Genomic DNA, 12,153 nt, shown 5'->3' with positions numbered 1-12,153 from the left:
GAGTGTTTGCAGAGTGACAGAAGGTGCCAGGACAGAGGGATCTCAAAGATCACAGCCATGATCTCGGTGAGGTGACAGCTAGCTAATGTGCTAAAAGTTTTCCCTCACAGGTTAAAACTGTGTATTTAACAGATACCTTCTACAGAAAAATGACTGTGTCTTGACTGAGAAGAGTGATACTGGCGGCAGCAATTCTGGTTCTGTATCAAGCTAATAGATTAATATGTTAAAATATAGATTACACAAGAATACTTTCAATTCACATCAGAAATGTCAGTGATAATTCTAACTATACAAATGTCTCCTTAAAGGATGATCTTTATAAAGAAATGATTTAAGCAGTAGTAAAAATGGTCAATACCTGGCTCCAAGGTTACTTATGCTGTACTTATACAAGTATATTGTGCACAATAAGAATATGTTCTTATGGTGGGTGGTTGGGTGGGGGGGAGGGGATAACATTTGAAATATAAATAAAAAATATCCAATAAAAAAGAATAGGTACTTATTCTCCTGAAACAAGGATTATCCAGGGCTTGTCCTAATCTAAATAATGAGGGGCTAGTATCTAACTTATTAGATCACTATTGAGACTGCAAGAAATTCTGGAAGAAAATATATGTATCCAATTTGTTTAAAATTCCAAGATTTGAGTAAATAGTTACGATGATTCAAAGTTGGGAATCTTTAAACGATGCCAAAAAAATACAAAATTATAGAGTTAAGGAAAAATATTTTTAATGTTCTTAGAAATTTACTTTTTCCCATTCTTTCTGATACAGAGCCAGGAATTGGGGGGGGTACATTTGAAATAATTAAACATGCTTGGCTCTGAAACAAAAGAACCTATGTTTTGTTGGTAGAGTTGGCTCTCAAAAAGCACAAACAAAACGACCATTTATCAATATACTTATACTGCAAGTGCAGATTAAGGATTGTAAAACTACTTGATTTGTATACTAAGACTGAACTTTGAGTAACTATATTCATGGATAATAAAAACTTGGCTTCGCAATATCGGAGAAAATAATTAAAATTAAGGAAACAAAAAAAGATTAAAAGGAAAACTGTGATGCTTGTTTAGTGTCTTTTCTGTAGCAGTTTCCTTTCATCTTGGAGGAAAGCTCATTAACACACAGTATGTTCTAAAAGGAAGTAAACATGCCTTCCTGCAAGGGAGAGTCTTGCACTCAAGAAGTAAACAACTCAAAGGCTTCAGGAAGTCTCTGAAACTGACAAAATTCACCAGAGCCCACCCTTTCAAAGTGTGTGTGTGTGTGTGTGTGTGTGTGTGTGTGTGTGTGTGTGTGTGTGTAGTGTGTGTGTGTGTGTGTGTGTGTGTGTGTGTATGCCAAAAGATATTCTCGAACCAACTGTGCTGCCTAGATGAGGCAGAGACCAAACAAGCTGCAGGCAAGAGGCTCACACCAGCTGAGCTACCTGAAAGAAGCCCTCTCTAACCTGTTGAGCAACCTGAAAGTTATGCAGAGAGCCCCAGGATTCCAGGTCTGATTAGCCATCACCCATGCTGGGGTGGGATTTTGATGGTATAGTTAGATATCTGAGTCACTTCTGCTCCTGTAAGTAACCCCAATATCACATATTGGCTCTCCAAGCTGAATTTTACTGGCATCCTTACTTTGGTTGGTCATCAGTTCCCTATCTACTGTGAGTAGATGTCTGTTCACATCTCCCTGGTAATAGTGTCACACAACAGAGTCATGGTACTATAAGATAGACTTGTGAGTCTGTATCCTTTGTGTAAATTTGATTGGCATAAACTTTGAATGCATCTTAGTCAAGCGTGTCTTTTTTATAGAACTATCTGCCAAAATGAGGAATGTTTCTGATACAGTAATAGCCATGTCCAATACATTTGGCATGGTTTTTTCAAATATAATTTACCCATGAATGAAGGACTGGTTGATTCAGGATATAACAAATAAAATAGACTACATAACAAATAAAAGATTATATGGATATAACAAATAAAATAAAATATCCTAGAGCATAGTAAAGCAAACATCTTTGAAAAACAAAAGTATTGAAGGCTAATGAGATGGATCAGTGATTAGGAACACTGGTTGCTCTTCCAAAGGACATATCCCAGCACTCATATGGCAACTCAAAATTTTAACTCCTATTTGCAAGGATCCAGTGACCTCCTCTAGCCTGCACCAGAAATGCATGCACATAGTACACAGACATACTTGACAAGCAAATAAGTGAAATAAAAATAAATAAATATATACCACTCCTGGGCATATAACCAAAAGATGTTCCACCATCCCACAAGGACTCTTGTTCAATTATGTTCATAGCAGCTTTATTCATAATAGCCAAAACTGGAAGGAACCCAGATGTCCCTCAACTGAAGAATGGATACAGAAAATCTGGTTCATTTACACAATGGAATACTATTCAGCTATTAAAAATGAGCACATCACGAATTATTCAGGTAAATGGATGGAAGTAGCAAGTATCATCCTGAGTGAGGTAACCCAGACCCAAAAGGACATGCATGGTGTGATGGTTTGTATATGTTTGGCCCAAGGGGTGGCACTATTTGGAGGTGTGGCCTTGTTGGAGTCTGTGTGTCACTGTGGGTGTGGGCTTTAAGACCCTCCTCCTAGCTGTCTGGAAGCCAGTATTCTGCTAGCAGCCTTTAGATGAAGATGTAGAACTCTCAGTCCCTCCATCCAAGCATGTCTGCTTGGATGCTGCTGTGTTCCCACTTTGATAATGAACTGAACCTCTGGACCTGTAAGCCCCAATTAGATGTAGTCCTTATAAGAGCCGCCTTGATCATGGTGTCTGTTCACAGCAGTAAAACCCTAAGACACATGGTATATACTCACTTAAAAGTGGACATTAGCCATAAAGTACAGGATAACCATGCTACAATCCACAGACCCAAAGAATCCAAATGATAAGGAGGGCTGTCTTAGTTAGGGTTTAAAGCAATATCATGAATCCCTTGATCAAACATACCAAGGGCACATCATCACTGAATTATATTTTCCAAATAATTCCTAACTTTAAGTTACTCATGAGAAAGTATTGAGAAACTCACAGTGGAGAAATATTGTACTTTCTTGCTAGAACTAGAAAAAAAAGCGTCCAGATAACAAATTCAGTTAAAGACTGAGGAATTGTCACATTTTGGGGAATATCTAAGATGTGTCACTTAGTTCAGGTTGACACTCTGAATTAGATTGAGATGTTGACTAAAATACATACTTTCTGTACTCATTTAAATCCTTTTCTTATGAGTAAAAAGAAGGTGGCTGACTTCTTGAAACGTTGCTTGAATCAACTCTGTTAATCCTCACAACGGCTATGTGATAGGGCTAGAACTGGCTTCATCATTAACAGATAAGGTAATTAATCTCTACTAAGGTTAAACAAATAGCCTAAGACAATCAAAAAGTATGACAGACAAACTTTAGATTTAGACAATCAAGTCCCAGTAGCTGTGATCTAAATTTCTGTGCTATGGTGCCTCCCGTTAAGGCTGATGTCAGAGATCTCTCATTCTGAAATACCTACAACCTGAGAACTATATTGAGTATAGAGTTCTGTAATACTGATTTGCTATTTTGAGCTTTGTATATTGCCAAGATTATGCCTTCTGCTGAGGCATTTTGTAAATTTGGAAATTTACAAAAATATCACTTGTCTAACCGTTGACATGTTCCTAGTGTGATACCATTTTCTAAGTATAACAGAATCAGGGGCCACACCACAGTTCTGGGGTTTAATTTTATTTCCTCTGTAATTGTGAGATCAATCTACTAAGTGAACCCATAGGGTTCTCAGAATGCCAACCCCACCCCTAGATATATCTGCCCGGAACAATGTAGGTGTTTCCAAGACTGTAGGAAGAAACCATTTGGTGACTGATTATATTCAAAAGTCACTGTAGAATGATTTAGAATGTGTCAGGAAACTGTACTCAGATACCATCAAGAGGAATGAATTTCAGTCATTTATCAGAAACACTCAAATCATTTCTCCAACAAAAAGTTCACTCTTAATGCTCAAACTCATCTTATTGCAGGCTCTACAATTTGGAAGCAGCTTAAGCTTCAACTTTAGAAAGTAGCTGCCGTATACTTGCATGAATATATAAAAGGTTTACTTATCAACTTTGGTGATGAACCAAAGCGTAAAAGGATTAACTAATTCACTGGAGGGCAGAATACCAATTCAAAATATTTTCAATAGGCTAAAACCAACAAAAAATCAATTACACAAATACAAACGGAGGGAAGCCTGACTTGACAGTGGCAGTCCATGTGCAAAGAACTCGGGGACTTTAGTTGACCACAAATGTGCTCGAGTCAATAATGCATTGGGCCTCTTAAATGAATAATTTTAGAGACTGTAATCTGTATTAATCAAAATAACTTCTAGACATTACTTCTGGACAACTGGCCAGTCAATCCGTCTGTGGAATGCTCTTGTTTAGTTCTTGTCATCACGTTTTGAAAGACACAGTCATTTTGAGAATTTCTACATAGAAGACTTAGCTTACTGAACTACTTAGAATAAGGGGTCTATAATGTCTGCAATTTCCTCAAAGACATTTTGGTAAGGGAAAATGGTTGAAGAACGCATGCAAAATATTTCAAAAAACTATTAAATCTAAGCAGTATAGCATATGGGAGCCTATCATTTGAATTCTATTTTTCTGAGTAGCCTTGAATATTTCCACAATAAATACATAACAAATAAAATGGGAGTCTTCAAGGAACAATCTAGTTGGATGGTGACTGCAGTGCCTATGGGACTTGTCCAAAACTTTGTTTAGATAGAAAGCACACACCTTTCACTTACATCATTCAGTTATTAAAATTGGCTTTATTGGAGATTAACAGGGGACTGGAGAACCTGATTTATGTTTTTTTTCACAAAGTAGTCATTATTAAAATGACCTCAGAGTTCCTTCCGTCAGATTTCAAAACACCCACAAGAAATTAAAAAGAGGACAGAGGGTATCAAGACCTCCTCATGTAAACTCATCTCCTAAAGTTTATTATGCTGACTAGTTTTAGGTCAACTTGACCCCAGGTGGAATCATTTTGGAAGAGGGAAATCAATTAAGAAAATGTTCTCCCACAAGATTGCCCTGTGGGCAAATCTGTGGTGCATTTTCTTGATTGATAATTAATATAGGAGGGCCAATCTCACCGTGAGTGGTCCCACCCTAGACTAGTGGTCCTGTGTGCTATAAGAAAGCAGGCCAAGCAAGCCATAATGAGCAAGCCAGTAAGCAGCACTCCTTCACGGTCTTCCTTTCGGTTCCTGCCTTCAGGTCCCTGCCCTGAGTCCTTGCCCTCACTTGCTTCAGTGATGGACTACATGCTATAAGGTGAAAAAAAAAAACATTTCCTCCCAAAGTTGCTTATGACTATACTGTTTTATCACAGCAATAGAAACCCTAATTAAAACACTTAACCTCTAACCAGCTTTGCCAATACAAAGAGAACAAGAAATCAGCCCAAAAGCAGTTTGTATGTCTGATTACCTCTTCCAAAAGCCAACAGAACTAATTTCTGAGATAATTTGCTTCTGTTTAACATAATCGCATAAACTTCCCAGTTTCCCAGCCTGTATCAGTACCTTGAATTCCTTAAAGCTCCATGTGTTCTGTAATCTGACTCAATAGACTATCAATGAACCCCTCATGCTCTTTTGCTGCTGCGTCCTCTGAAACTGTAGCCCATCATCATATTCCTCTGTAACTTCAACATTTTGCTCAGATTCTCTCTTTCCTTCATTTCGTAGTATTGTAAAGAGCTGAGCCCATGCCTCCCTACACACTAGGCATTTGTTCTCACACTGAACCCCACTCCTGTTCTTGTATAGTCTCTTGTTCTAAAGGAGGACTATGTTTTTACCAGAGTAGCTTCCATACAGCTTTCTCATATCCTGCATGTTTCCTTTCCCACACTGTTCATCCTGCCTACTCTCCTTTGTTGGCTTAAGCCCATGCCCCTACTTCTTCCATCACAAATCATGGCCCATTTAAAGATCACAGCATCAACAGCAAATGCTGGCAAGGATGTGGAGAAAGAGGAACACTCCTCCATTGTTGGTGGGATTGCAGACTGGTACAACATTCTGGAAATCAGTCTGGAGGTTCCTCAGAAAATTGGACATTGAACTACCTGAGGACCCAGCTATACCCAAAAGATGCCCCAACATATAAAAAAGACACGTGCTCCACTATGTTCATCGCAGCCTTATTTATAATAGCCAGAAGCTGGAAAGAACCCAGATGCCCTTCAACAGAGGAATGGATACAGAAAATGTGGTACATCTACACCATGGAATATTATTCAGCTATCAAAAACAATGTCTTTATGAAATTCGTAGGCAAATGGTTGGAACTGGAAAATATCATCCTGAGTGAGGAACCCAATCACAGAAAAACACACATGGTATGCACTCATTGATAAGTGGCTATTAGCCCAAATGCTTGAATTACCCTAGATGCACAGAACACATGAAACTCAAGGCAGATGATCAAAATGTGAAGGCTTCACTCCTTCTTTAAAAGGGGAACAAGAATACCCTTGGCAGGAAATAGGGAGGCAAAGATTAAAACAGAGGCAGAAGGAACACCCATTCAGAGCCTGCCCCACATGTGGCCCATACATATACAGCCACCCAATTAGACAAGATGGATGAAGCAAAGAAGTGCAGGCTGACAGGAACTGGATGTAGATCTCTCCTGAAAGACACAGCCAGAATACAGCAAATACATAGGCGAATGCCAGCAGCAAACCACTGAACTGAGAACGGGAACCCCGTTGAAGGAATCAGAGAAAGGACTGGAAGAGCTTGAAGGGGCTTGAGACCCCATATGAACAACAATGCCAACCACCCAGAGCTTCCAGGGACTAAGCCACTACCTAAAGACTATACATGGACTGACCCTGGGCTCCAACCTCATAGGTAGCAATGAATGGCCTAGTAAGAGCACCAGTGGAAGGAAGCCCTTGGTCCTGCCAAGACTGAACCCCAGTGAACGTAATTGTTGGGGGAGGGCGGTAATGGGGGGGATGGGGAGGAACACCCATATAGAAGGAAGGGGGAGGGTTAGGTGGATGTTGGCCGAAACCGGAAAGGGAATAACATTCAAATGTAAATAAGAAATATTCAAGTTAATAAAAAATATACTGAAAAAAAAAATAATAAAAAAAAGATCACAGCATCAGACTATACCAACTGTCAACCTTTCATATGGCTGCTTTGCACCCCTACTCAAACTCCAAGTCCCATGATACCTAGTACACCAAAATAAGTGCGTCTGTAGAGGAAATGCTTCTATACTTCATCCTTCATTACACTTAACTCTAATTGTGAATAATTCCATGTAAATAATACAATGGTCCTATAGCAAATATTTAAGCAGAAATTTCAAGACAGTGGGATTTACTAGTTGTTTATCAACTTAACACAAACTAGAGTGTTGAGACATTGGAACCATAATTGAAAAAAATGATCTGTAAGGAGGTTGTGGAACATTTTTTTTAGTTTGCAATTTGTATTAGAGGGATGGGCCCATTGTGAGCAGTGCCACCCCTGTGCAGGTGATCCTGGATAGTATAAGAAAGCAGACAGAGCAAGTTCTGTGGAGAAAACCTGTAATACTGTTCCATGGCTTCTGCATCAGTTCCTATCTCCAGGTTCCTGCCCTGACTTCGTACTGGATGATGAACTATAAGTTGTAAGATGAAATAAACACCTTTCTCCCCAGACTGCTTTTGCTCATGGTTTTTTATTACAGCAAAGAAAGAGGCTTAAACTAGGACAACAGTATTCAGCACTGCCTGAAAACTTTGGTTTTACTCATCTTCAAACCAACAGGTCTATCAGCTCACCTGCATTCCTACCAACATACTCGGCCTGCTCCCCTGTTAGTCAGTAATAATTTTCAATATCCCTAGGTTAATCCAATCTTCCACTTGTGTATAAGATCTCTTACATTTAGATATTCAAGTATGTTGCTTTAGCAATTAATCTGCCTCTCTTTGATGGCACCAATGTCTCCTTCCATCACATATTGAAGGATCTTCCCTGATCCTTCAAATAGACAACATTGGTTCTTAAACTAAACCTTCCTTTGGCTACACATTCTGTTCTTCATAATTTCTTTTCTCCCTTTCATAACGAAACTCTCCCAAACATTCTCTACAATGGCCTCCCTATTGCCTCACCCCTCAATATTTCCTCAACATACACAAAAGTTCTCATTCCCTCTCTCTCCCTCTCCTCACCACCTCTCCATCTCCTTGGGGAGAGGGGTTGCTCACATATACAAACAAAGCATTACGCACTCTAACAACTGATCTATATCCCCACCAACAAAATAAGCTTCTGTCCACACTATTGACATCACTCTTAACATGGTTGCCAATGGCCTCCTGTTCTCAGCGTCCCTTAGCAGTTCATGCTTCCATTTTCAGAGACTAACAATAAAATGCTCTAGAACTCGGTTTTTGAATGTTATCTACTGAGAACCTCCAAATGGAAATTTATGATCCTCTCTTGTACTCCAGATCCTTCATTCCATCTGTCTATATGGATCTAATAAGCACCTTAAATTTAACATATACCTCAAATAGAACTCTTGATTCTGTCTTCCACTCTGGTCTTCACCCTGTCTTCCCCATTTCAGTAAATGACACAACCTTCCATCTAAGTATTCAGGCCAAAACTTCAGGGTACCATTCTGGATTCCTCATTATTCTTGACACAATGCTTTGATCCATCTGTAAATCCTATCAACTCTGCCTTCTCTTTCAATCTAACTTCTCACCACCTCCAAAGCACCATCACTTCGTGCCTGAACTATTTCAAGAGTTGTTTAACTGTTCTCTCCACTTCTATTCTTGTCCTCCATTCTCCACAAAACGGTAAGAGATATTTTCAAAACATAATTCATAGCACTTTATCTTCCAATGGATTCTGATCACAATTGGAAAAAAATCAAAACTTGCACTTACTTTTCCCTTCATCTGGCTGGCACCTTATCGAGGTCTCACTTCCACAGGGAGACGTTACATGATTATCCTCCTTTGACATCATCCCTGTTTTTCTACATTGCTTCATTACCATTATAGGACCCTATCACATCTGTTCATATTCTTTCTTAGTACTTGTTTTTTTCCTGTCTCTCTTCTACATCTAGAATACAAACTCAGAAATATCACTTTATATTGGAGGTATAAACCATAGAGGTGCTCAGTAAATACTTAACCAAGTGATCAAGTATACTCAGCAAAAATTATCAATAGCTGGTTTTGATAATAATAAAAAAAGACCAGAAAAAGAAGATTCACAATTGCTTTTATCTAAAATACATAGGTAAAGCTTCATTCTATGCAGAAGGAAAAGGACCACAAAGTGAAGATCCACAATTGTTTTTACCTGAAATGCTAATGGTGATGCTTTATTCTATGCAGAAGAAAAAGCACAAAAGATAAGGGAAGGAGCTATACAGAGGCGAGAAGAGAAAACTTGGAAAAACCCAGAACCTAAATAAGCTGCCTCATGAGGCAGGGAATTATTAGGTCTTTTTTCAAAGACGAGACAACAGTTATTGAAATCCTGATATATGCCAAGTTTTGTGCAAGTCCGTCAGCATAGGTGAGATATACTGCCTAATTTTGTTTAATCTTCACAACTATATGAGGTAGATTTGATTACCAACCGATAGTATAGATTAGAAAATTCATCTTACATGTCTAAGGTTGAGCCTTTCACTAGATCATATGGTCTCAAAATGCTTTAGCAGGGCAACTCCTTTCTAACAACTGCACAACAATTTACAAACTGTGGCCTATAGAGTCTTGGAATTCTCCACAACTTATTCAGAGCACTAAAACATTATTTACCATTTTTACTTATGCTCCATGAATGTACAATGAAGTTTTCCAAAAGGCACATAATACTTGATAAGCCAGTGCTCTGGAAAATCACAAAAAAATACATAAGCCTGCATATTCTTTCATTTACTAAATTTACCTCAGGTTATGATTTTCATTTGGAAGATATTAATGAATTTAAATTACAGAAACAAAGTCATTTGGGGGGTTTACAGTAACTTTAAGAGTATTAAATGTCCTGATTTCAAAAACAAAAGCACCAACCATTCCTAAAGGTAAATAGGGCAGCTAAAATTCAAAGGCCTCTGAAGTTTTTTCCCATCAAAAATATGAAATTTTTCACATTGGAATCAGTCTAGGTGCTCATCAATGGATGAATAATGAATAATGGATGAGGATTGAAGAATTGCATAATTTAGTGAATATTCAAACACAAACAAAGGGGAGAAAGGGGAAGAGGAGAGAGAGAGAGAGAGAGAGAGAGAGATTAAATTATTTGCAGGAAAGTTGATGTGACTAGAAATCACCAGGTTAAATGAAATAAGCCATACTGGAAAAGCCAAGCATTACATGTTTTCTCTCATATGTAGAACAGAAAAGGAAAAGGGAATGACCTGAAAGTGGAGAGGAGACAGTGAAAGTTAAGGGGAATAAGAATAAAAGATAGGGAGGGGATAAAATATGATCTAAGTACTTTATATAACATAGGAAATGGCATAATGAAACACACTATTTTGTAAAGTTAATACATACAAATAAAAATAATTAAGAACTTAAAGATTTAAAGAAGACTGTTTTGAAAACATAAATTAAAACTCTGGTTTATTTAAACTACTTGTGGCAATTGTTTGCTAAAAGTCTTTGTGTTCTTCACAGCTTTAACCACCATAATGAATTTTCCTCGAATTCCCAGCATCCTGTATGCCCTCAGGTTCATCAGACCCCATGACTAGGAATGCAGAATGTGTGTTCATTCTCAGCATACTCTGGTAGCTTCCATCTGAGGATTCTTTTTCTCAGTGATTTTTTTTCTGGATATGCTTTACTTTATAAAATCATTTCTCAAATCAGAGAGCTATGGGTTTGTTTGCTTGGGTTTTTTGGTTAATTAAAATTAATACATACATGTATATAATACATTCTGGTCATATTTGTTCTCCTCCATCCCCCCTCGGAGTTCTGCAAAGTCCCTCCCATAATGTCACCCATCATATTTCACAAAATTCCCATCATATTCCCAAGTATTTTGTAGGGTGTTGTTGTTGGTCTTGTTGTTGTCGTTGTTGTTGTCTTTGTTGTTGTTGCAGCTTCTCCTGCTGTTGTTGCTGCTGATGTTGTTGCTGTTGTAGATATAAGACTGAGGCTACAGACTTCAATTTGATGAAAAAAATGTACAAGTAAACACAGATGGCATACATGAAGCAGAGAGTTCCAATTAAGTTGAGCCAAATCACCAGAGAGTCATGAGCAAATCAATGGGTATCAGGCACTAAGTTTTAATGACCTATATTTATTAATAACAGTGCCTATTTCACACAGGTGGGGCCAAAAGAAGTTAATTAAATACTGAAATCATTCTATAACACATATCAGGAAGAGAATTTAAACCCTTGATATACATATTCTTCACTTAATCTTTACCTCTACTCTCTGAAATAAAAACACGCCTACTGTTCTCATTTCAAATGTGAAGGACCATGCTAACTATGGTCACACCATTAACTAGTAGCAAAGCAAAGATTTATAAACAACTATGGCTCGCCATGATTGTGCTACTTTTATCCTTCACACAAAGGATGTTGGTTGGTTGAGGGTTCCAATCAGCTGATTCTTCTCTTCCATATGAGGAACTTATTACTTTGACACCATATTAGCAAGCAACATGGTTGCCTTTTTAAGTGCACTTTACATTATACGAGCATAAAAAGTACAAAAAATAAAGAACAGTGGAATGGAACGAGATGTAGGAATGTGGGTTTCCTTTTTTTTAACCACACTACACTGGGAAGTACATAATGAAACACTAGAAAAGAAGGTCTGGTTTTATAAATCAGAGATAAGAAAATCTCATTAAGGTAACCTAAGTACTAACAGAAACATAGCACAGGGTCTAGTGGGGGAAGGAGGTATTTTAAACTGAAGACAAAGCAGCTCTCAGGTACCTCTATGGACCAAGAAAGTGTTCATTAATGCTAAAATACTTGCCTACCCCTCACATTCACAATATGCCTTTCTACTGACTTTCCCTCGTCTT

This window comes from Rattus rattus, chromosome 6 (genome assembly GCF_011064425.1).
Source record: "Rattus rattus isolate New Zealand chromosome 6, Rrattus_CSIRO_v1, whole genome shotgun sequence".
Taxonomy (NCBI): domain Eukaryota; kingdom Metazoa; phylum Chordata; class Mammalia; order Rodentia; family Muridae; genus Rattus; species Rattus rattus.
This window is presented reverse-complemented; position numbering follows the sequence as displayed.